This window comes from Hevea brasiliensis, chromosome 3, assembly GCF_030052815.1.
Source record: "Hevea brasiliensis isolate MT/VB/25A 57/8 chromosome 3, ASM3005281v1, whole genome shotgun sequence".
Lineage (NCBI taxonomy): Eukaryota > Viridiplantae > Streptophyta > Magnoliopsida > Malpighiales > Euphorbiaceae > Hevea > Hevea brasiliensis.
In genome coordinates, this window is record NC_079495.1 from 4,176,651 (window position 1) to 4,202,964 (window position 26,314).

Consider the following 26,314-nt stretch of genomic DNA (forward strand, 5'->3'; position numbering starts at 1 on the left):
AAAAGGACTTTAAAGAAGGAGATTTGGTTCTCTTATTCAATTCAAGGTTAAAGTTTTTTCCGGGAAAATTAAAATCAAGGTGGTCCGGTCCATTCAAAATTGTGAAAGTTTTACCTCATGGTGCTGTGGAAATTTTTGGTGAAAAATCGGGTAATTTCAAGGTAAATGGACAAAGGTTGAGGCACTATTCAGTTGGTGAGCCAATTGAGAAGATAGCAACTTGCTATCTTTCTCATTCTCCATAACATTTTGAGTGAGTATGGTCAAGCTAAAGACCTAAACTTAGCATTTTTGGGCATAACTCATAATTTTTCATTGATTCTTTATTTCTTTCATATATATATATATTTGTTTTAAGTTTTTCTATACTCCTTATTCAGAGTTTAACATTGTTCTAATTTCCTTGTGCAGATGGGATACAATGCATTGCAAGCATATGAGCATTAAAAAAAAAAAAATAAATAACATGTCTTTAATTTCATTGCTTAATTACTTCATATTTTGAACTTATTTTGCTTGTGTTGTTTTTATTTTACTTGAACCATTTACTTATTCAGTTTTTTTTAGTTCCTCATAACATACATTTTTCTTTTATATCTTTAGTACATTGCTCACTTGCTTTGATATGCTCCTTCAGAATTTACATTTGATAATTATATTTTCTGCGCTTAACTTCCCTATTCCAAATTTTTGAGATTAATCAATTTAATTAATGGATTCCATTGCACTGTTTCTTTTGCAATGAGTGCAGCAGCTGTCCAAATTTTATCTAATTAAATTGGCTGCACTTCAATGAGGTAACAATTCTCATCTCAGCTTGTGTCACTGTCAACACAAGTTGTGCTATCGCTTATGCAACAGGGTAATAATTCTTTATGCACATATGAGCTACCCATTTTTTTTTTGCACATTATCCCATTTCTTGCAATCTTTTAACATTGAGGACAATGTTCATTCTGAGTATGGGGGAGAGGGTAAATTTTTTGCAAAAATTATTTTTTTCCTTTTTCATTTGCATATAGTGACATACTCATTCATTACTTCATACTTGTACATATTCACATATATACACTGCATATAGCTTCATATACTTAGTTATGCATACTTAGTTGCATATAGGTTGACTATACATTTATACACTCATGCAGTTCATTCATTCATTTAAAATTTTTGGATTTTTAAACCAGTCTCTGAATTCCATAAGCCACTTATTCAAGCAATCCAACTTGCCTTTAGATGGTTAGTGGAATGAAAGTTCCAGCTGGGTACAAAGTCTTAAGCATTATTCTTTCTCTTACTTAATAGCTGAAAATTAATACATTCATCTAGGTGTGTAGATTCTGATTAGTTATTTTGAGTTTTGAGTGTCTGAATAAGCCTTTAAGGAAGAAAATGGTCCTTGTCGTCTCACCATTCCTAGAACAAGCATCTTAGATCTTTCAAAGCGAAATTTTTAACTTGCATTTGATAAGAATATGATTTAGGCATTCCTTCATATTTTAAACCTCGCATTTAGCCTTAACCTACCTTAATCTCATTTTAACCCTTGCAAACCCCCTTGAACCTTAATTCCCTAATTTCTTTGGAACCCAAATCATTTACCTAGCCATTAAACCTAAACACTACCACCTATTATGAGAATAATATTTTAGCAATTAAGTGCATAAAAAAAATTTTGATAAAAAAAAAAAAACTTGGAGGATTGAAACATCTTGAAAAGTGCTAGAATAATTGTGAAAAGTTGATAAAAAAAAATAGTCACAAAAATATCCCAAAGGTAATTTTGGGTGTGACGTGAAATAGGGAGACATACAAAATAAAAAATATATTATAAAAGTAGTCCCTTTATTATATTGGCACTTAAAATTCATTGTGAATTTCTTTCCTCTTGATAAAAAAATTACTATTATAAAAAAAGAAAAAAAAAAGAAAAAAAAATGGATGCACTTTGAGTTTCATGGTTAATATTATTCTCATATTTTGTTTACCTTATTCCCTTTCTTTGTTAACCACAATCTTACCCTATTGGACCCCATTACAACCCTTAAAAGACCTAATGATTCTTTGAAAAATGCTTGTTACATTAGTAGAGTTAGATCTTTTATGCTTGCATATGGGTTTGGCAATATAATCTTCCATACGTTACTCACCATCTATTTGAGACACATTGGTTATCTATTTCATTTAGGTTTGTTTTGGCACAATTGACTCTTGTAGCTGGTTGGTATTTGTTGCTTGGGTTGATTGGTTAATTCTTAGCTATTCTGTAATTGTTGAGAGTGCTTGCTTCATTCTTTGTGCTTTTGCTGGTGGGAACTTGGAATGTTGGTGGCTAGAGGTAAGTTGGTGGTTTGGATTAGTGATTTTTGTGTTTTCAAAGACTGATTCTATTCCCTTCCAAATGAGTTTTAATGAAATTTTGCTTGAGGACAAGCAAGAGTTTGAGTATGGGGGAATTTGATGCATGCATTTTAGATCATCATTTAGGTGTAATTTTTGCACATAATTTACCCTTGTTCATAGCCATTATTATAGATATTAGTATATATTTAGTCAATTTTGTAATTTTCACATTTCTTAGTTTAATTTTTGGAATTTATTTGTTTTGTAGGGTAAATTTGGAGAAATTTGATGTATTTTGATCAGAGTAGCCATTTGGAGGAGATTAAAGTCGAATTGCAAAAATTTTGAAGTTGAGTAAAAAAATGGCCGAGAGCGACACAACTTGCAGCACAACCGAATTAGCTTATGTCGCAGGTTGTGTCGATCGTCAGATATTTACGCCGAGAGCGACACAACCCGCAACACAACCCACGACACAACTGACTCGGCTTATGTCATTTTTACTGGAAATGATTGACGTGGCATTTCCGTTACTCCAGCTTTTTACCTCACTTTCTCTGGAACCTTCCCCCTTTTACCCATTCTAGGGCAGACCCTTAGCCTATATAAAGCCTCATTTTATCATTTTCTTTTCATAGAGAGCAAGAGAGGCATTTTTGGCAAGATTAGAAAGAGAAGGAGGGAGCACTTTCTGCATTCTTTTTCCAGCAGCTGCAGATCACGTTTCTGCACTTTTCTGCAGCAGATTCTGCTGCATATTTCTGGGTTTTTCTACCCCTTAGCTTACACTTCCATTATTTCTTCATTTATACATTTGGGTTTGTCTTTAAACAATGATTTGTGAGTAGTTGATTGAGATTCTAGAGATGGGTTTGTAAATATTGATTTGTATTGTGGTTTTGAACTGATTTAGCCATTTAAATGGGATTTGTTACATTTTGATTTATTGCTTGTGAGCTTGTTGCCTTGCTTGATGAATGGGCCCTCATTAAGTTAAGCTTTAATCCTTAATAGATGGACTGAAAAGTGAATATTAGGGATAGATAATCTTGCAATAAACTTTATTTTCTTGGTGTTAGAGATAAGCTAAGAGGATTAAGGGGAACTTTCCAAAAATCAATTAGAGCTTTAAATGGGTTTTTGTTAGGTTTGAAATACCGTGAAAACAGGGTTTGATTTAATGAAAACCAACTTTGAAATGCTTGAAAAAGGTTTCAAAAATTTAAGAATTGATTTCCCTCAAAATTGCAATTCTCATGTGTTTGGCTAAATTAGGGATAAACCACATGCAAACAATATTGAAAATCCAATCTCTAGAATCAATTTAATTTTCATTGAATTTAGATTTAAATCCTCCAAATCTCATAAATAGCAATTTCAATTTAAATCCAATTTAAATTTAAATCCAATTTAAATCCAATCTCTAGAATCACTTTATTTTTATTTTTATTGAATTTAGATTTAATTCCTCTCAAATTTCATAAATAGAAATTTCAAATTAATTTTTGGTAATCTAGTTTAATTAATTTTAGTTAATTGATTGATTTAGTTTTAATTCCTCAAATACCAATTTTAATTCCAAATTTCATTTTACATCGTTAATTTTTGTCTTAATTCCAAATTTCATTTTACATCTTTAATTTTTGTCATTCTAATTAGCTTATACTTTTATTTCCAATTTAAGCACAATTCCCTGTGGGATCGATATCATTTTTTTAAAACTATACTACTGTGACCCGTGCACTTGCGGACACACCGTACCAAGTTTTTGGCGCCGTTGCCGGGGAATTGTTTGTTTTTAAGTTGGATTTTAATTGTTTTAAGCTAATTAGAATTTTTATTTTCTTTTATTTTCACTAATGTTCCTTGTGTTTTTCAGGTACTTTTCTTGTTTATGAGACGATCGAAAAGCACAAGTGACACTGAATTATTGTTCAATCCCGAAATTGAAAAATTCTGTCGAGCCAACAAAAAGGAATACAAAAGAAGAAAAGAAGCAGAAAAAGAAGAACAACAAAGATTTGAGCAAGAGGTGACAATAGAAAATATGGAGAATCAAAATAGAGCTATTGGTGGAGATAATGGAGGAAATGAGCAAAACGGGCAAAATGCAGTTGCTAATCAAAATGATCCTCAAAGAAGATCCATGTTGGATTATGCTTTTCCTAGATGTGCAGATATGAGAGATAACAGACCTATTATTGGAGCTAATCAATTTGAGTTAAAGACTGGTCTTATTCAAATGGTTCAGAATTCACAATTTGGAGGTAGTCCACTTGAAAATCCTCATTCTCATTTGAAGAAATTTTTGATGATATGTGGTACACAAAGACAACCTGGAGTTTCAGATGAAGTTATTCGGCTCACCTTATTTCCATTTTCTCTTCGGGATTCAGCATTGGAGTGGTATGACTCACTCCCACAAGCTATTATAGCTACTTGGGAGCAACTATCTCAAGCTTTTCTATCTCAATTTTTCCCACCTGGGAAGACCACTCATTTGAGGAATTTGATGGTAGCTTTTAAACCAAGGGATGATGAAACTTTGTATGAATCTTGGATGAGATTTAAGGAGCTTGAAAGGCAATGTCCTCATCATGAAATACCGAAATGGATGATTGTTCAGAATTTCTACACCAGAGTTACTCCAGCTATAAGAAACACAATTGATTCACAAGCAGGAGGAGATTTTATGAGAATGACAAGTGAAGAATGCTATGATTTATTAGAGAAGATTGCTCATAATACCCATTTATGGGGAAATCCTAGAGCACTTGAGCCAAAGAAGGCTGGGATTTATGAACTTGACTCAGTTAGCTACATGAATGCAAGATTTGATCAGTTAACTCAGCTTCTTAGTGATTTCTGCACAAAGGCAACAACCTCAACTCCTACAACTATGCAACAAGTTGCCTTCACAGATGGAACTCAAAGTTGTGGAGTTGATTATTCTTATGGTGATGATTATTTGCAAGAACAAGCTGCTTATGCAGGAGGTTATCAACAGAAACCTATGGGAAATGCTTATTCTAATGTGAACAACTCAACATGGAGACCACAAGCAACTTTTGCTCAACAAGGCCAAAGCTCAAATCATGCTCATAACCAGCAGTTTATGCAGCAAAATAGGCCTCAATTTCAGCCCACAAGGCAGCCACAACCTGGATATCAAGCAAGAGCACAACAATCCCTTCCACCTCCTGAATCGAAACCAACCTTGGAAAGCATGATGGAGAAATTTTTTGCTGAACAAAGCAAGATGAATAGCAAATTAGAGGAAGAAATGCAACACATGAGACAAACCATGGATCAATTACAAGTCCACAACCGCATGTTGGAGACTCAATTGGCTCAACAAGCAAGCTCATCGGGAAGCAATTCATATGGGAAACTACCTAGCCAACCACAAAACCCTCATGAACAATGTAAGGTTGTAACCTTGAGAAGTGGTAAAAAAGTTGGTCAAGAGAGTGAAAACAAGAGAGAAGAAAAAGAGAGCACAAAAGAAGAAAATTCAGTTGAGAGCAAGAAAAATGAAAAAGAAGAAGAAAGCAAAAGTGAGCAAGATGAGGGAGAGAAACCATACATCCCACCTGAACCTTATAAGCCCATCCTTCCCTACCCTCAAAGATTCATCAAGCATAAACTAGACAAACAATTTGGCAAATTCCTTGAAGTGCTAAAGAAGTTGTATATCAATGTGCCATTCACTGAGGCACTATCCCAAATGCCAAGTTATGCCAAGTTTTTGAAGGAGATTCTTTCCAACAAGAGAAGGCTAGAAGATTATGACACCATCAACTTGGGAGAGCAATGCAGTGCTATAATTCAGAAGAAGTTACCTCCCAAACTCAAAGATCCGGGTGTGTTTTCCATTCCTTGTCATATTGGTGATAATTGTGTGGCAAATGCCTTATGTGACCTTGGAGCTAGTGTCAGCCTAATGCCTCTTTCAATTTACGAGAAGTTGAATATGGGAGAGTTGAAGCCCACAAACATGTATCTTTCATTGGCTGACCGTTCAATTAAGTATCCAGAAGGCATTCTTAAAAATGTGCCTATCAAGGTTGGGAAATTCTACATTCCGGTGGACTTTGTCATTTTAGATATGGAAGAAGACACAAAAGTTCCTATCTTATTGGGAAGACCCTTTTTGGCAACAGCTGGTGCATTAATTGATGTAAAGGGTGAGAAATTGACACTTAGAGTGGGAGATGATCAAATGATATTCAACATCAATCCTGCCATGAAAAGGAAACATGAAGAAGTTGAGTCTTGTTTGCGGGTAGACATTATTGATGAGATTGTTCAAGAGCATTTCAGAAAAAGCTATCCACAAGACCCTCTTGAAAATTGCTTAATCCATGGTGGGAGCATTGATGATGATAATCACCACATAGCTGCTTTTGCACAACACTTGGAGAGTTCTCCACCACATCCTGAGGCCACAATTTTTCAGCTTGAAAAAGTGCAAAATTTGGAAATCAAACCACCATCATTAAAGGTAGAGGATGCCCCAAAGGTAGATCTTAAACCTCTTCCTTCCAACCTCAGGTATGCTTTTCTTGGACCGAATGAAACATATCCTGTTATAATTAATGCATGTTTGACTGATATTGAGAATGAAAAATTGTTGAGAGTTTTGAGAGAATATAGAAGAGTTTTGGGTTATGCAATTGATGATATAAAGGGAATTAGTCCAACAGTTTGTATGCATAGGATTTTCCTGGAGCCAAATAGTAAACCTTCCATTGAACATCAAAGAAGATTGAATCCTACAATGAAGGATGTTGTGAAAAAGGAAATCCTAAAATTACTAGCTGCTAGAATTATTTACCCTATTTCTGACAGTGAGTGGGTTAGTCCTGTGCATTTTGTACCAAAAAAGGTGGGGTGACAGTTGTTAACAATGAGAATAATGAATTGATACCCACTAGAACTGTTACAGGTTGGAGAATGTGCATAGACTATAGGAAGTTGAACAATGCTACAAGAAAAGACCATTTTCCCCTTCCTTTTATGGATCAAATGTTAGAAAGATTAGCCAAGCATTCATTCTTTTGTTATTTAGATGGATATTCTGGCTTCTTTCAAATTCCAATCCATCCTGATGACCAAGAAAAAACTACCTTTACCTGTCCCTATGGCACCTTTGCATATCGAAGGATGCCATTCGAATTGTGTAATGCGCCTGGCACATTTCAAAGGTGCATGATGGCCATTTTTTCTGATTTTATTGAAGAAATTATGGAGGTCTTCATGGATGACTTTTCAGTTTATGGCACTAATTTTGATTCATGTTTGACTAATTTGTCTAAAATCTTGCAGAGATGTGCTGATAATGATCTAGTGTTGAATTGGGAGAAATGCCACTTTATGGTCCAAGAGGGGATCGTTTTAGGGCATTTGATCTCAAATAGGGGAATTGAAGTGGATAGAGCTAAAATAGAAATTATTGAAAAAATGCCCCCTCCAACCACTGTCAAAGGAGTGCGGAGTTTTCTTGGACATGCTGGGTTTTACCGGCGATTTATTCAGGATTTTTCTAAACTTGCTAAACCCTTAACAAATCTTTTGAATCATGATGTTAAATTTGATTTTAATCAAGATTGTATGGTTGCTTTTTGTAGGTTGAAGACGGCCTTAACAACAGCTCCTATCATGCAACCCCCGGATTGGACTTTGCCATTTGAAATTATGTGTGATGCAAGCGAGTTTGCTGTTGGAGCTGTCCTTGGCCAGCGAAAAGATAGAAAACCTTATGCCATTTACTATGCAAGCCGAACCCTTGATGAAGCTCAAGTTAATTATGCCACAACTGAAAAGGAGTTCCTTGCGGTAGTATTTGCACTCAATAAGTTTCGTTCTTATTTGGTCAACTCAAAGGTAATAGTTTTCACTGATCATGCAGCAATAAGGTACTTAATGAGCAAGAAAGAAGCTAAATCTAGGTTGATTAGATGGATTTTATTACTTCAAGAATTTGATTTGGAAATAAGAGATAAAAAAGGTGTTGAGAATGTGGTGGCTGATCACCTTTCTAGGATAAAAACTGAAAATAAAGATGATGAAATTGTGCCAATTGATGAATTTTTCATGAATGAGCAGTTGTATGTGTTGAATTCTGCACTTCCATGGTTTGCTGATATTGTAAATTTCTTGTCTTGTGGTGTCTTGCCACCTGATTTATCTTAGCGACAAAGAAAAGATTCTTGCATGATGTTAAATTTTATTCTTGGGAAGAACCTCTTTTGTTTAGAAGATGTAATGATGGAATAATTAGGAGATGTATACGGAGGAAGAAATACATGATGTTATTTACCATTGTCATTCCTCTGAATATGGTGGTCATTTTAGTGTCTCAAAAACTGTTGAAAAAGTCTTGACATCAGGTTTCTATTGGCCTAATATGTTTAAACATGTGAGAGACTTTGTAAGCAAATGTGATAGGTGCCAAAGGGTAGGCAACATTTCCAAGAGAGATGAGATGCCCCAACAGTCCATATTAGAAGTTGAATTGTTTGATGTGTGGGGAATTGATTTCATGGGGCCATTTCCATCTTCTTATGGGAATAAATATATCTTGGTAGGGGTGGATTATGTATCTAAATTGGTAGAAGCTATTGCTACACCTACCAATGATGCAAAAGTTGTGGTGAAATTTCTGAAAAAATTTGTTTTGACCAGGTTTGGTGCCCCACGTGCCATAATCAGTGATGGTGGTAGCCATTTTTGCAACCACCAATTTGAAAAATTGATGAGAAAATATGGGGTAAAACATAGGATTGCCACACCATATCACCCTCAAACAAATGGCCAAGTAGAAATCACAAATAGAGAAATCAAGCAAATCTTGGAGAAAACTGTCAATAAGTCCAGAAAAGATTGGTCCCTTAAATTAGATGACACTCTTTGGGCATATAGAACAGCATTTAAAACCCCCATAGGAACTATACCTTATAGGTTAGTTTTTGGGAAATCATGCCATTTGCCTGTAGAGTTAGAACACAAAGCTTATTGGGCCATTAGAGCAATCAATTTTGATTTACAAACTGCTGGACATAAAAGACTTTTGCAACTTGATGAATTAGAAGAATTGAGACTTGATGCTTATGAAAATGCTAGGATCTATAAAGAAAGAACTAAAAAATGGCATGATAAGCATATCAAGAAAAAGGACTTAAAAGAAGGAGATTTGGTTCTCTTATTCAATTCAAGGTTGAAATTTTTTCCAGGAAAATTAAAATCAAGGTGGTCCGGTCCATTCAAAATTGTGAAAGTTTTCCCTCATGGTGCTGTGGAAATTTTTGGTGAAAAATCAGGTAATTTCAAGGTAAATGGGCAAAGGTTGAGGCACTATTCAGTTGGTGAGCCAATTGAGAAGATAGCAACTTGCTATCTCTCTCATTCTCCATAAAATCTTGAGTGAGTATGGTCAAGCTAAAGACCTAAACTTAGCATTTTTGTGCATAACTCACAATTTTTCATTGATTTTTTTATTTTCTTTCATATATATATTTGTTTTAAGTTTTTTTATACTCCTTATTCAGAGTTTAACATTGTTCTAATTTCCTTGTGCAGATGGGATGCAATGCATTGCAAGCAAATGAGCAATAAAAATTTTATTTTTAGCTTTAAATTTTAGTTTTAAATTTATTCTCTTATAATTTTCATCTTTCTTTTGTTGAGTATTTGCTGGATTCATTGCCCTTTTGGTTAATTTCAAGAGAAAATTTTTCCAAATTTTGACATCTTGGATTAAAAGGAAAATTATTTGAATTTGGATGTGTGAATTGGTGCTTTGAAAAATTATTTTTTTATGAGAACTTGATGAACATGACAAATTGAACAATTAGAATTCATGTTATAAAGGTTTAATCATTCGAAATCTAATTTGTTTCAATTTTTTTTTTAGGTGCTATGAAATTCGGTCATTTTTGGGCAGCAGACTGCACAACTTGCGACATAACAGGGATAAAAACTCCCTTCACCTGAATGGGCCAGCAGTAAAACCCAAAAGCCCACACCCAAAAATTAAATCTAAAACCCAACCGATTAAAAAACCCAAAACCTACAAGCCCGAAACCAAACCTAAAACCAGCCCAACCGACTAAACCCCAATCCCCAAGCCCACAACCCGTAAACCCATAACCCCTTCTCCCTCTCGACATCGCTCCCGACACAACCCTCCCATCCCGCCGTCACCTTCATCTTCACCGTCGCCTCCACCACCCACCATTCTTCCCATATTTCTCCTTTTCCGATCACGCCCCTCCATTTCGCCATGTCCGAATCCCCATTATCCTTCGAAAACTCACCTCCCCACTCCTCACAGCCGCCACAACCCCAAACCACGCCACCCATGCACGCCGACCCATCGCCGGCCCATTCTGCTGACGCTCCGATCGCCACATACAAAAAGAAGAAGGCGAAAAGCATTAAACCACACAAATCGACGGGCGGCGTCAAGAGGAAACGACCCGAACCGGCCACACAACAACCCCCAATCCCGCCTCCAATGCCCGCCGCGCCTGCTGTCCGACGTGGAATTCCGAAGTCAGCGGTTAAGCGCCCCGGTACATCTAAAGGTAACTTTGCATTCCCTTCCTCTTCGCCTACTGCTACACACTGGGTATTACCTACTGCCGATATGAAGAAAAATAAGGCAAGAGTTGTCGCCCGACAAATGGTTCAAACTCGGTATTTGGATGTGTCTACACTTAAATCCTTGAAGATTTATGATGAAATGCAGACTCTGTTAGATGCATTAGGTTGGGTGCGATTTGCACATAAACAGGAACTGGTCTACCCCATTTTAGTGCAGGAATTTATGGCCTCCCTGTCCACTAATGAGCATAAAATTGCATTGGATAATGAATTGACAATCAAATTTAGATGCCTTGGTCAAGATAGGGTGCTGTCTATGGATAATTTTCACCATATATTTGGCTTTCCACCTGATGGTCTGTTCAAAATACCTACTAGCCAATGGGACTATAATGCGTGTGAATTTTGGAAGCGAATTGCACCTTCAGCAGGTACCTTCAAACCAGAACACAGTAAGGCCTCCAAGATTGAGAATCATGCCTTGAGATTGTTTCAGCGACTAATTGCAAATACAATTTTAGGCAGAGGATCTAGTGTTGGCACAATGTCACAGTATGATCTCTTCTTTTGTGGTGTGCAAAAACTGGCAAAAAAGCTTCCCCTGGTTATTATTTCTGCCGCCATGTGATCCGCCAGACCACTAGGGGTACTGGTAATATTGTCTTTGGAGGATTGGTCACACCCATTGCCCATTATTTTGGCTTTAATCCTCAAATGTACAAGTGTCCTGCTCTTCCAACGGGTTTGTTATTTTTGGATGGACCCCATTTGGCCAACAAAAAATTTTGTATAAAAAATGAGGCTACCAAGCTATATGAGATTCCTGCACTAACAGACCCACCACCTGGTTCGCCCACTGCAATTAGCTCCTCCTCAGCATCTGAGCGACCATTTGCACAGCCTTTTACACAACCTTCAAGCCGAGCTCCACCAGCTACTCAACCTGCTTCATCAACAGCTTTTGGACCATCCATAGCAACTCTTTTGACATTCATGGAGAATCTCAGTGATGAAATTTATTCTTTTCGGCAAATGACGGATGTATCTTTTCAGACACTACGAGATTTAGCTGACATATATTTGGATAGAAGTGCTGAAATGCAAGACGAGTTGAAAGTCATGCGAGCTAAGCTGGAGAAGATCGAAACAAACCAAGCACTGATTTTGAGCATCATCTCTCCACAGCAGCCACCACAAGCACCACCACCTCCACAAGATGACAAGGGCAAAGGACTTCTCATACCTGACTGACCAGCTTTTATTCTCCATTTACATTTCATGTCTTTAATTTCGTTGCTTAATTCATTAGTATTTTGAACTTGTTTAGTTAATATTTTGCTTGTGTTGTTTTTTTTATTTTACTTAAACCATTTACTTATTCAGTTTCTTTTTAGTTCCTCATAAAATACAATTTTCTTTTATATCTTTAGTACATCGCTCACTTGCTTTGATTTGCTATTTCGGATTTACACTTGATGGTTACATTTTTGAGCTTAACTTCCTATTTCAACTTTTTGAGTTTAATTGATTTAATGGATTCCATTGCACTGTTTCTTTTGCAATAAGTGCAGCAGCTGTCCAAATTTTATCTAATTAAATTGGCTGCACTTCAATGAGGTAACACTTCTCATCTCAGCTTGTGTCACTGTCAACACAAGTTGTGCTATCGCTTATGCAACAGGGTAATAATTCTTTATGCACATATGAGCTACCCATTTTTTGCACATTATCCCATTTCATGCACTCTTTTAACATTGAGGACAATGTTCATTCTGAGTATGGGGGAGAGGGTAAATTTTTTGCAAAAATTATTTTTTTCCTTTTTCATTTGCATATAGTGACATACTCATTCATTACTTCATACTTGTACATATTCACGTATATACACTGCATATAGCTTCATATACTTAGTTATGCATACTTAGTTGCATATAGGTTGACTATACATTTATACACTCATGCAGTTCATTCATTCATTTAAAATTTTTGGATTTTTAAACCAGTCTCTGAATTCCATAAGCCACTTATTCAAGCAATCCAACTTGCCTTTAGATGGTTAGTGGAATGAAAGTTCCAGCTGGGTACAAAGTCTTAAGCATTATTCTTTCTCTTACTTAATAGCTGAAAATTAATACATTCATCTAGGTGTGTAGATTCTGATTAGTTATTTTGAGTTTTGAGTGCCTGAATAAGCCTTTAAGGAAGAAAATGGTCCTTGTCGTCTCACCATTCCTAGAACAAGCATCTTAGATCTTTCAAAGCGAAATTTTTAACTTGCATTTGATAAGAATATGATTTAGGCATTCCTTCATATTTTAAACCTCGTATTTAGCCTTAACCTACCTTAATCTCATTTTAACCCTTGCAAACCCCCTTGAACCTTAATTCCCTAATTTCTTTGGAACCCAAATCATTTACCTAGCCATTAAACCTAAACACTACCACCTATTATGAGAATAATATTTTAGCAATTAAGTGCATAAAAAAAATTTTGATAAAAAAAAAAAAAAACTTGGAGGATTGAAACATCTTGAAAAGTGCTAGAATAATTGTGAAAAGTTGATAAAAAAAAAATAGTCACAAAAATATCCCAAAGGTAATTTTGGGTGTGATGTGAAATAGGGAGACATACAAAATAAAAAATATATTATAAAAGTAGTCCCTTTATTGTGTTAGCACTTAAAATTCATTGTGAATTTCTTTCCTCTTGATAAAAAAATTACTATTATAAAAAAAGAAAAAAAAAAGAAAAAAAAATGGATGCACTTTGAGTTTCATGGTTAATATTATTCTCATATTTTGTTTACCTTATTCCCTTTCTTTGTTAACCACAATCTTACCCTATTGGACCCCATTACAACCCTTAAAAAGACCTAATGATTCTTTAAAAAATGCTTGTTACATTAGTAGAGTTAGATCTTTTATGCTTGCATATGGGCAATATAATCTTCCATACATTACTCACCATCTATTTGAGACACATTGGCTATCTATTTCATTTAGGTTTGTTTTGGCACAATTGACTCTTGTAGCTGGTTGGTATTTGTTGCTTGGGTTGATTGGTTAATTCTTAGCTATTCTGTAATTGTTGAGAGTGCTTGCTTCATTCTTTGTGCTTTTGCTGGTGGGAACTTGGAATGTTAGTGGCTAGAGGTAAGTTGGTGGTTTGGATTAGTGATTTTTGTGTTTTCAAAGACTGATTCTATTCCCTTCCAAATGAGTTTTAATGAAATTTTGCTTGAGGACAAGCAAGAGTTTGAGTATGGGGGAATTTGATGCATGCATTTTAGATCATCATTTAGGTGTAATTTTTGCACATAATTTACCCTTATTCATAGCCATTATTATAGATATTAGTATATATTTAGTCAATTTTGCAATTTTCACATTTCTTAGTTTAATTTTTGGAATTTATTTGTTTTGTAGGGTAAATTTGGAGAAATTTGATGTATTTTGATCAGAGTAGCCATTTGGAGGAGATTAAAGTCGAATTGTAAAAATTTTGAAGTTGAGTAAAAAAATGGCCGAGAGCGACACAACTTGCAGCACAACCGAATTAGCTTATGTCGCAGGTTGTGTCGATCGTCAGATATTCACGCCAAGAGCGACACAACCCGCAACACAACCCATGACACAACTGACTCGGCTTATGTCATTTTTACTGGAAATAATTGACGTGGCATTTCCGTTACTCCAGCTTTTTACCTCACTTTTTCTGGAACCTTCCCCCTTTTACCCATTCTAGGGCAGACCCTTAGCCTATATAAAGCCTCATTTTATCATTTTCTTTCCATAGAGAGCAAGAGAGGCATTTTTGGCAAGATTAGAAAGAAAAGGAGGGAGCACTTTCTGCATTTTTTTTTCAGCAGCCTGCAGAACTCATTTTCTGCACTTTTCTGCAGCAGAATCTGCTGCATATTTCTGGGTTTTTCTACCCCTTAGCTTACACTTCCATTATTTCTTCATTTATACATTTGGGTTTGTCTTTAAACAATGATTTGTGAGTAGTTGATTGAGATTCTAGAGATGGGTTTGTAAATATTGATTTGTATTGTGGTTTTGAACTGATTTAGCCATTTAAATGGGATTTGTTACATTTTGATTTATTGCTTGTGAGCTTGTTGCCTTGCTTGATGAATGGGCCCTCATTAAGTTAAGCTTTAATCCTTAATAGATGGACTGAAAAGTGAATATTAGGGATAGATAATCTTGCAATAAACTTTATTTTCTTGGTGTTAGAGATAAGCTAAGAGGATTAAGGGGAACTTTCTAAAAATCAATTAGAGCTTTAAATGGGTTTTTGTTAGGTTTGAAATACCGTGAGAACAGGGTTTGATTTAATGAAAACCAACTTTGAAATGCTTGAAAAAGGTTTCAAAAATTTAAGAATTGATTTCCCTCAAAATTGCAATTCTCATGTGTTTGGCTAAATTAGGGATAAACCACATGCAAACAATATTGAAAAATCTAATCTCTAGAATCACTTTAATTTTTATTGAATTTATATTTAATTCCTCTCAAATTTCATAAATAGAAATTCCACATTAATTTTTGGTAATCTAGTTTAATTAATTTTAGTTAATTGATTAATTTAGTCTTAATTCCTCAAATACCAATTTTAATTCCAAATTTCATTTTACATCTTTAATTTTTGTCTTAATTTGAAATTTCATTTTACATCTTTAATTTTTGTCATTCTAATTAGCTTATACTTTTATTTCCAATTTAAGCACAATTCCCTGTGGGATCGATATCATTTTTTAAAACTATACTACTGTGACCCGTGCACTTGCGGACACACCGTATCAAGTTTTTGGCGCCGTTGCCGGGGAATTGTTTGTTTTTAAGTTGGATTTTAATTGTTTTAAGCTAATTAGAATTTTTATTTTCTTTTATTTTCACTATTGTTCCTTGTGTTTTTCAGGTACTTTTCTTGTTTATGAGACGATCGAAAAGCACAAGTGACACTGAATTGTTGTTCAATCCTGAAATTTAAAAATTCTGTCGAGCCAACAAAAAGGAATACAAAAGAAGAAAAGAAGCAGAAAAAGAAGAACAACAAAGATTTGAGCAAGAGGTGACAATAGAAAATATGGAGAATCAAAATAGAGCTATTGGTGGAGATAATGGAGGAAATGAGCAAAACGGGCAAAATGCAGTTGCTAATCAAAATGATCCTCAAAGAAGATCCATGTTGGATTATGCTTTTCCTAGATGTGCAGATGTGAGAGATAACAGACCTATTATTGGAGCTAATCAATTTGAGTTAAAGACTGGTCTTATTCAAATGGTTCAGAATTCACAATTTGGAGGTAGTCCACTTGAAAATCCTCATTCTCATTTGAAGAAATTTTTGATGATATGTGGTACACAAAGACAACCTGGAGTTTCAGATGAAGTTATTCGGCTCACCTTATTTCCATTTTCTCTTCGGGATTCAGCATTGGAGTGGTATGACTCACTCCCACAAGCTATTATAGCTACTTGGGAGCAACTATCTCAAGCTTTTCTATCTCAATTTTTCCCACCTGGGAAGACCACTCATTTGAGGAATTTGATGGTAGCTTTTAAACCAAGGGATGATGAAACTTTGTATGAATCTTGGATGAGATTTAAGGAGCTTGAAAGGCAATGTCCTCATCATGAAATACCGAAATGGATGATTGTTCAGAATTTCTACACCAGAGTTACTCCAGCTATAAGAAACACAATTGATTCACAAGCAGGAGGAGATTTTATGAGAATGACAAGTGAAGAATGCTATGATTTATTAGAGAAGATTGCTCATAATACCCATTTATGGGGAAATCCTAGAGCACTTGAGCCAAAGAAGGCTGGGATTTATGAACTTGACTCAGTTAGCTACATGAATGCAAGATTTGATCAGTTAACTCAGCTTCTTAGTGATTTCTGCACAAAGGCAACAACCTCAACTCCTACAACTATGCAACAAGTTGCCTTCACAGATGGAACTCAAAGTTGTGGAGTTGATTATTCTTATGGTGATGATTATTTGCAAGAACAAGCTGCTTATGCAGGAGGTTATCAACAGAAACCTATGGGAAATACTTATTCTAATGTGAACAACTCAACATGGAGACCACAAGCAACTTTTGCTCAACAAGGCCAAAGCTCAAATTATCCTCATAACCAGCAGTATGTGCAGCAGAATAGACCTCAATTTCAGCCTCAATTTCAGCCCACAAGGCAACCACAACCGGGATATCAAGCAAGAGCACAACAATCCCTTCCACCTCATGAACCGAAGCCAACCTTGGAAAGCATGATGGAGAAATTTTTTGCTGAACAAAGCAAGATGAATAGCAAATTAGAGGAAGAAATGCAACACATGAGACAAACCATGGATCAATTACAAGTCCACAACCGCATGTTGGAGACTCAATTGGCGCAACAAGCAAGCTCATCGGGAAGCAATTCCTATGGGAAACTACCTAGCCAACCACAAAACCCTCATGAACAATGTAAGGTTGTAACCTTGAGAAGTGGTAAAAAAGTTGGTCAAGAGAGTGAAAACAAGAGAGAAGAAAAAGAGAGCACAAAAGAAGAAAATTCAGTTGAGAGCAAGAAAAATGAAAAAGAAGAAGAAAGCAAAAGTGAGCAAGATGAGGGAGAGAAACCATACATCCCACCTGAACCTTACAAGCCCACCCTTCCCTACCCTCAAAGATTCATCAAGCATAAACTAGACAAACAATTTGGCAAATTCCTTGAAGTGCTAAAGAAGTTGTATATCAATGTGCCATTCACTGAGGCACTATCCCAAATGCCAAGTTATGCCAAGTTTTTGAAGGAGATTCTTTCCAACAAGAGAAGGCTAGAAGATTATGACACCATCAACCTGGGAGAGCAATGCAGTGCTATAATCTAGAAGAAGTTACCTCCCAAACTCAAAGATCCGGGTGTGTTTTCCATTCCTTGTCATATTGGTAATAATTGTGTGGTAAATGCTTTATGTGACCTTGGAGCTAGCGTCAGCCTAATGCCTCTTTCAATATATGAGAAGTTGAATATGGGAGAGTTGAAGCCCACAAACATGTATCTTTCATTGGCTGACCGTTCAATTAAGTATCCAGAAGGCATTCTTGAAAATGTGCCTATCAAGGTTGGGAAATTCTACATTCCGGTGGACTTTGTCATTTTAGATATGGAAGAAGACACAAAAGTTCTTATCTTATTGGGAAGACCCTTTTTGGCAACAGCTGGTGCATTAATTGATGTAAAGGGTGAGAAACTAACACTTAGAGTGGGAGATGATCAAATGATATTCAACATCAATCCTGCCATGAAAAGGAAACATGAAGAAGTTGAGTCTTGTTTGCGAGTAGACATTATTGATGAGATTGTTCAAGAGCATTTCAGAAAAAGCTATCCACAAGACCCACTTGAAAATTGCTTAGTCCATGGTGGGAGTATTGATGATGATAATCTCAACATAGCTGCTTTTGCACAACACTTGGAGAGCTCTCCACCACATCCTGAAGCCACAATTTTTCAACTTGAAGGAGTACAAAATTTAGAGATTAAACCACCATCATTAAAGGTAGAGGATGCCCCAAAGGTAGATCTTAAACCTCTTCCTTCCAACCTCAGGTATGCTTTTCTTGGACCGAATAAAACATATCCTGTTATAATTAATGCATGTTTGACTGATATTGAGAATGAAAAATTGTTGAGAGTTTTGAGAGAATATAGAAGAGTTTTGGGTTATGCAATTGATGATATAAAGGGAATTAGTCCAACAGTTTGTATGCATAGGATTTTCCTTGAGCCAAATAGTAAACCTTCCATTGAACACCAAAGAAGATTGAATCCTACAATGAAGGATGTTGTGAAAAAGGAAATCCTAAAATTACTAGCTGCTGGAATTATTTACCCTATTTCTGACAGTGAGTGGGTTAGTCCTGTGCATGTTGTACCAAAAAAAGGTGGGGTGACAGTTGTTAAAAATGAGAATAATGAATTGATACCCACTAGAATCATTACGAGTTGGAGAATGTGCATAGACTATAGGAAGTTGAACAATGCCACAAGAAAAGACCATTTTCCCCTTCCTTTTATGGATCAAATGTTAGAGAGATTAGCCAAGCATTCATTCTTTTGTTACTTAGATGGATATTCTGGTTTCTTTCAAATTCCAATCCATCCTGATGACCAAGAAAAAACTACCTTTACCTGTCCCTATGGCACCTTTGCCTATCGAAGGATGCCATTTGGATTGTGTAATGCGCCTGGCACATTTCAAAGGTGCATGATGGCCATTTTTTCTGATTTTATTGAAGAAATTATGGAGGTCTTCATGGATGACTTTTCAGTTTATGGTACTAATTTTGATTCATGCTTGACTAATTTGTCTAAAATCTTGCAGAGATGTGCTGATAATGATTTGGTGTTGAATTGGGAGAAATGCCACTTTATGGTCCAAGAGGGAATCGTTTTAGGGCATTTAATCTCAAATAGGGGAATTGAAGTGGATAGAGCTAAAATAGAAATTATTGAAAAAATGCCACTTCCAACCACTGTCAAAGGAGTGCGAAGTTTCCTTGGACATGTCGGGTTTTACCAGCGATTTATTCAGGATTTTTCTAAACTTGCTAAACCCTTAACAAATCTTTTGAATCATGACGTTAAATTTTATTTTAATCAAGATTGTATAGTTGCTTTTTGCAGGTTAAAGACGGCATTAACAACAGCTCCTATCATGCAACCCCCGGATTGGACTTTGCCATTTGAAATCATGTGTGATGCAAGCGAGTTTGCTATTGGAGCTGTCCTTGGCCAGCGAAAAGATAGAAAACCTTATGCCATTTACTATGCAAGCCGAACCCTTGATGAAGCTCAAGTTAATTATGCCATAACTGAAAAGGAGTTCCTTGCGGTAGTATTTGCACTCAATAAATTCCGTTCTTATTTGGTCAACTCAAAGGTAATAGTTTTCACTGATCATGCAGCAATAAGGTATTTAATAAGCAAGAAAGAGGCTAAATCTAGGTTGATTAGATGGATTTTATTACTTCAAGAATTTGATTTGGAAATAAGAGATAAAAAGGGTGTTGAAAATGTGGTGGCTGATCACCTTTCTAGGATAAAAACTGAAAATAAAGATGATGAAATTGTGCCAATTGATGATTTTTTCATGAATGAGCAGTTGTATGTGTTGAATTCTGCACTTCCATGGTTTGCTGATATTGTGAACTTCTTGTCTTGTGGTGTCTTGCCACCTGATTTATCTTGGCAGCAAAAGAAAAGATTCTTGCATGATGTTAAATTTTATTCTTGGGAAGAACCTCTTTTGTTTAGGAGATGTAATGATGGAATAATTAGGAGATGTATACCAGAGGAAGAAATAAATGATGTTATTTACCATTGTCATTCCTCTGAATATGGTGGTCATTTTAGTGTCTCCAAAACTGTTGAAAAAGTCTTGACATCAGGTTTCTATTGGCCTAATATGTTTAAACATGTGAGAGACTTTGTAAGCAAATGTGATAGGTGCCAAAGGGTAGGCAACATTTCCAAGAGAGATGAGATGCCCCAACAGTCCATATTAGAAGTTGAATTGTTTGATGTGTGGGGAATTGATTTCATGGGGCCATTTCCATCTTCTTATGGGAATAAATATATCTTGGTAGGGGTGGATTATGTATCTAAATGGGTAGAAGCTATTGCTACACCTACCAATGATGCAAAAGTTGTGTTGAAATTTACGAAAAATTTGTTTTGACTGTGTTTGGTGCCCCACGTGCCATAATCAGTGATGGTGGTAGCCATTTTTGCAACCACCAATTTGAAAAATTGATGAGAAAATATGGGGTAAAACATAGGATTGCCACACCATATCACCCTCAAACAAATGGCCAAGTAGAAATCACAAATAGAGAAATCAAGCAAATCTTGGAGAAAACTGTCAATAAGTCCAGAAAAGATTGGTCCCTTAAATTAGATGACACTCTTTGGGCATATAGAACAGCATTTAAAACCCCCATAGGAACTACACCTTATAGGTTAGTTTTTGGGAAATCATGCCATTTGCCTGTAGAGTTAGAACACAAAGCTTATTGGGCCATTAGAGCAATCAATTTTGATTTACAAGCTGCTGGACATAAAAGACTTTTGCAACTTGATGAATTAGAAGAATTGAGACTTGATGCTTATGAAAATGCTAGGATCTATAAAGAAAGAACTAAAAAATGGCATGATAAGCATATCAAGAAAAAGGACTTAAAAGAAGGAGATTTGGTTCTCTTATTCAATTCAAGGTTGAAATTTTTTCCAGGAAAATTAAAATCAAGGTGGTCCGGTCCATTCAAAATTGTGAAAGTTTTCCCTCATGGTGCTGTGGAAATTTTTGGTGAAAAATCAGGTAATTTCAAGGTAAATGGGCAAAGGTTGAGGCACTATTCAGTTGGTGAGCCAATTGAGAAGATAGCAACTTGCTATCTCTCTCATTCTCCATAAATTCTTGAGTGGGTATGGTCAAGCTAAAGACCTAAACTTAGCATTTTTGTGCATAACTCCTAATTTTTCATTGACTCTTTATTTCTTTCATATATTTGTTTTAAGCTTTTCTATACTCCTTATTCAGAGTTTAACATTGTTCTAATTTCCTTGTGCAGATGGGATACAATGCATTGCAAGCATATGAGCATTAAAAAAAAAAAAAAATTTCGCATGTGTAATTCTAGTAACTCCTAGAATTTTCGCATGTGTTAGAAATATTTATTTAATTTGGGTCTGTAATATAATTTGTCATGTTGGACCTGTAAACTTATTATATGCAAGTATGTTGGACTGGATGAGGGAGCTGAGCTCCCATTAGACTTTATGTTATTATGAGTATGTGGAGGGTGAGCTGAGCTCCCCAATTGATTATATATTGTGTTTACAGGTCGGGTGAGTTAAAAACTCATCGTTAAAATGTCCATTTTATGGCCGGACTTTGTTCGGTTGAATTCTTGAAATTAGGCCCAAATGGGCCTTAGATTTGGGTTGAGGAATATTTAGGCTTACTACGGGTCTCGGGGGCTTTAGGCTGGCTCAGGTCCTAGTGCTGGTCCGGCCCATAGGTTGGGTCGTGACAAAAAGTTATTTCGCTTTGGCAATGAATAAAAAGTTTTGCTCAGAGAGAGTGAATGGAGAGTGGTTTTTAACCCATAGAATAGGGCTGTTGCACATTAATGAGGGGTTCTTGTCCATTACAGTTTCATGGAGGGAAAGAAACTTTGGAAAAGGACGTAATTCAAGAAAAAAGGGATTATTGTCTATCGCAATTAAAGACACCATTTATAGTATAGCAGTTAAAGTAGTAAATATATTGGTCATATCTAAAGGAGACTGAGAGAATTAGGAGACTGAGAAAACTAATGTATTTACTATGAATAGTTTATGTAGTATGAGTTCTTTTAGGGTGTAATCAGATTGATGAGTAGTATAATTTGAGCTAATGATTATTTTATGAATAGTGGATAATGACATGTTCGTGTATGTAGATGGAAAGGGTTAACCACATAAACATTGTATTTTATACATTTGCTTTGTTTTTTTTTTTTAATTTACACTCTTTTGAGGTGCACAACATTTTAATTTAGTTTGATTTAGTTATATTTATCAATTTGAGTTTCATTTTTAATCTTTTTTTAGCTTATTTCATACTTATTTTAAATTTAATTATTTTTAAGTTTTATCAATGTATTCTGATAGATGAGACGCGAGAAGGAGTCAATAGAAAGCTAGAGTTTTGAAGAAATACTCTAGAGTTAAAGGGTTTTAAGTTAAGTAGAACGAAAACAGAATACATGCATTGCAAGTTCAGTGAAGGCCAAACTGGTGATAAGGAAGGAGTTAGTTTGGATAAAGTGGTACTGTCCCAAAGTAATCATTTTAAATATCTCGGCTCAATCCTTCAAGTAGATGGGGGATGTGAGGAGGATATTAGTCATAGGATTAAAGCCGGATGGTTGAAGTAGAGACGTGCCACGGGAGTTTTATGTGATCGCAAGATTCCCAATAAGTTGAAAGAAAAATTTTACCATACAACCATATGACTGGCTATATTGTATGGTAGTGAGTGTTGGACACTGAAGGAGTTGTATACATCTAAGATAAGAGTTGCAGAAATAAATTATTTTATTTTTTAAAAAATATATAAAATCAAATCATTCGATCAAATCTATTTCCCTGTAAATATGAGATATGGATGGACTACTCAATCCAATATAAACATCAACTTAATTAATAAATCAAATCAGGGGAAGAATATTACTTGGAAGGTTATCATTGCCAGTAATAAAGCCTATAGAATTTTCTTTGATTTTATTTTTGTAATTATATTAAAATTTTTTTTTATTATTTATATTAATTGTATTAGTTAAATAGTAAATCTGTTTATTGATATAGTAAATAAAGATAAATTTCATTATTAACGAGTTTTAATTTAATTATTTTAAAATTAAAAGATAAGAGTTTAATTATTAATAAAAAAAACTTATTTTATTACACATTGAAATTTAAAATATATTTATAGAGAGAGTGAACGGATGATTTCTAATTTAAGGTTATGGCATACCACTTATCCATTAAAATGATAGGTGGTAAAGACTCAAATTCTCCGTCTAATAGAAGAGCTGATTAGTTTATTGAGTAAACTGATAATTCCATTTTGGTAAAATATTTAATTTAACCCTTATATTTATTAAAAAAGTTCAATTTAATTTATTTTCAATTTTTCATCAAAATGAGTCTGCAAGTTTTAATTTAAAAATTAAAATTGATAAGCTACATTTCTTGATTTCTGGATTTAAATAAAAAATTAAGAAGTTTAATTTCTTAATTTTTGAGATTAAATTTCTTAATTTCTTCATTTAACCCAAAAATTAAGAAATTTAATTTCTTAATTTTTTTTTATTTTTAAATTAAATTGAGTTTAAATTAAAATTTCTGAACTAAATTAGATAAAAAATTACAAATAACTAAATTAAATATTTTCAATAAATATAGGGATATAATTATGTTTTAAGCCTTTCTATTTTCAGCTAAAAGAAAAAGAAAGGAATAGTTTTTCTTCAGTTGACGCCAATAATGTTTGATGGGAAGGCAGAGTTGGGACCAACTTCACCTTTGAATTCCAATGTAAATGTGCCAATTAAAGTGTACCAAACACATATATTCCACATGCTTTATGATGCCCAAAACAGCTATATACTTTGTGGTAACATATGATTTTAATCATTTCATTTCTTTCTTTCTTTTTTTATTTATTATATAAGCATATAACAAACAAAATGTCCCTCCTAAAACCCACTTCCTAATTCCTATCCTATCCTAACACAATAACACAACCCATGACAATATAGCAATGACACAAGAAAAATACCAAACCAGCTGCCCAAAAATACAATGAAAGACTAATCCACGAGTAAGTTGGGTGTGCTTAGGAACTGGTCCTTTGGGATCCCATATCGGTTGTGGACAACATGCATGTGTGGCTTACATGGGAATAAAGACCTTATTAAAATTGTCATAGTTTTAACAAGTGTCCATTTCTGTCACAGAACTATGTGTGTGTCTACCTTGGACGAAAAAAATGGCATTTGACCTATAAATGTAATTTCATTTTTATATATAAAAAAATTAATAACTAAGTAAAAATTAAAGGATTGTAACTATTTTCTTTTTAACAATTTTTTTATGATGAATATGATAATTTATTAATTTTATAAATGATTTTTTATGTGATGAAATTAAATCATTTCTCCAAATAATTTAGGAGTGTATTTTTCTACATCCACATAATATTTAAAATAAATATGATAAATTTTATAAAAAATAAAATAAAGAATTTTAAACTTGAGATATCCTATTCTTTATATTTTAGTCATATTTACTACAAATAAATTTCATAAAATTTTATGAAATTTTTTTGTAAATATAAATTTTGAATGTTTGGTTTGAATGAAAATTTATTTAGAATTCTTAATAACTAATTCCATAAAATTTGTCATAATTAAACTGAAATTTATTAAAATTGATAGAATTTACAAATGAATTCTAAATTTAAAATAATATATATTTTATGTGATAAAATTACCTCTTATTATATATCATTCTATTTTATTTTCTCTTCTCATGTACGTTCTTTAATTTTGTCTTATGACAGACATATGCAGACATATAAATGGACATAGATATAGACACGGATACAAGCACTAATATAAATAAACAAGCACATATAGACGGAGACATAAACACAAATAGATATAGACATAGACACAGATATAGACACAGATACAGACAAACACATAAAGATAGATGCATGCATACATACATATACAAATAGGCACAGATATAGATTTAGACAAAAAATACATAAACAAAGATACGCACACATAAACGAACAGACATAAACACAAATACAAATATAAACAAAATATAGACGTAGATATATACAAAAATAAACACATATAGATATAGATTGATAAGCACAAATGTAGATATAGATAAATACAAACATGCGCTGATAAATACAGACAAAGATACAGACAAGTACAAATATAGACATAGATAGACATGTCTAAAAATCAATACAAACACAAACAAAAATACGAATAAAAATAAAAAGATATAGACAAACACATATAAACATAGACAGATGAATACAAACACATACACAAGTATAAACATGAACAGATAGACACAGATAAATATAAATACAATTATAGACACAAATATAGATAGATTTAAACATATATAGATGTAGATAAATAAACACATATACAGACATAGATAGACACAAATATATATAGGCATAGGCTGACAATACAGATACAAATATATAGATATAGACAGACAGACAGACAGACACAGATACAAATACCAATACAAACATAAATATAAATATAAATAAACAGATATGGATAAACATAAATATAAACATACACATAAATACAAATAGACACAGATGTATACAGAAGTAAATAGACATACATAAAAGAACAAAAACACAGATATAGGCGGACACGCACACATGTAAATAGATGACGTTATAACTATTTTAAATGTTTATACTTTAATTTAAAAAGAAGAAGAAGAAAAAGAAAATATATGCAATAGTAGATATAAAAGGGTATTTTTGAAAAAAATAACATTTTGAATTGAATTTTTCATTTATACCAAATATAAAATTCAGTTCATTTAAAATGAATCTCATATTTAATGTAAAATATATAAATAAGAAATTCATTCATAAATGAAATGAATTTTATCATAAAATTAAATCAAATATTATCTTAAAAATAGATAAAAAGTAATTTTAGGATAAAAGTTAAGATGAAAATATAAAGATGCCTCC

General features: G+C 34.1%; 2 non-coding genes across 2 annotated transcripts; both read right to left on the reverse strand.

Annotated features, from left to right (window-relative positions):
* Positions 1 to 4,840: 4,840 nt before the first annotated feature.
* Positions 4,841 to 4,947, reverse strand: LOC131178890 (small nucleolar RNA R71). The gene has a single exon (XR_009147898.1). It is a non-coding gene; the product is annotated as a small nucleolar RNA R71 (small nucleolar RNA).
* An 11,545-nt stretch (positions 4,948 to 16,492) lies between these two features.
* On the reverse strand, positions 16,493 to 16,599 carry LOC131178891 (small nucleolar RNA R71). The gene has a single exon (XR_009147899.1). It is a non-coding gene; the product is annotated as a small nucleolar RNA R71 (small nucleolar RNA).
* Between the last annotated feature and the right edge of the window lie 9,715 nt (positions 16,600 to 26,314).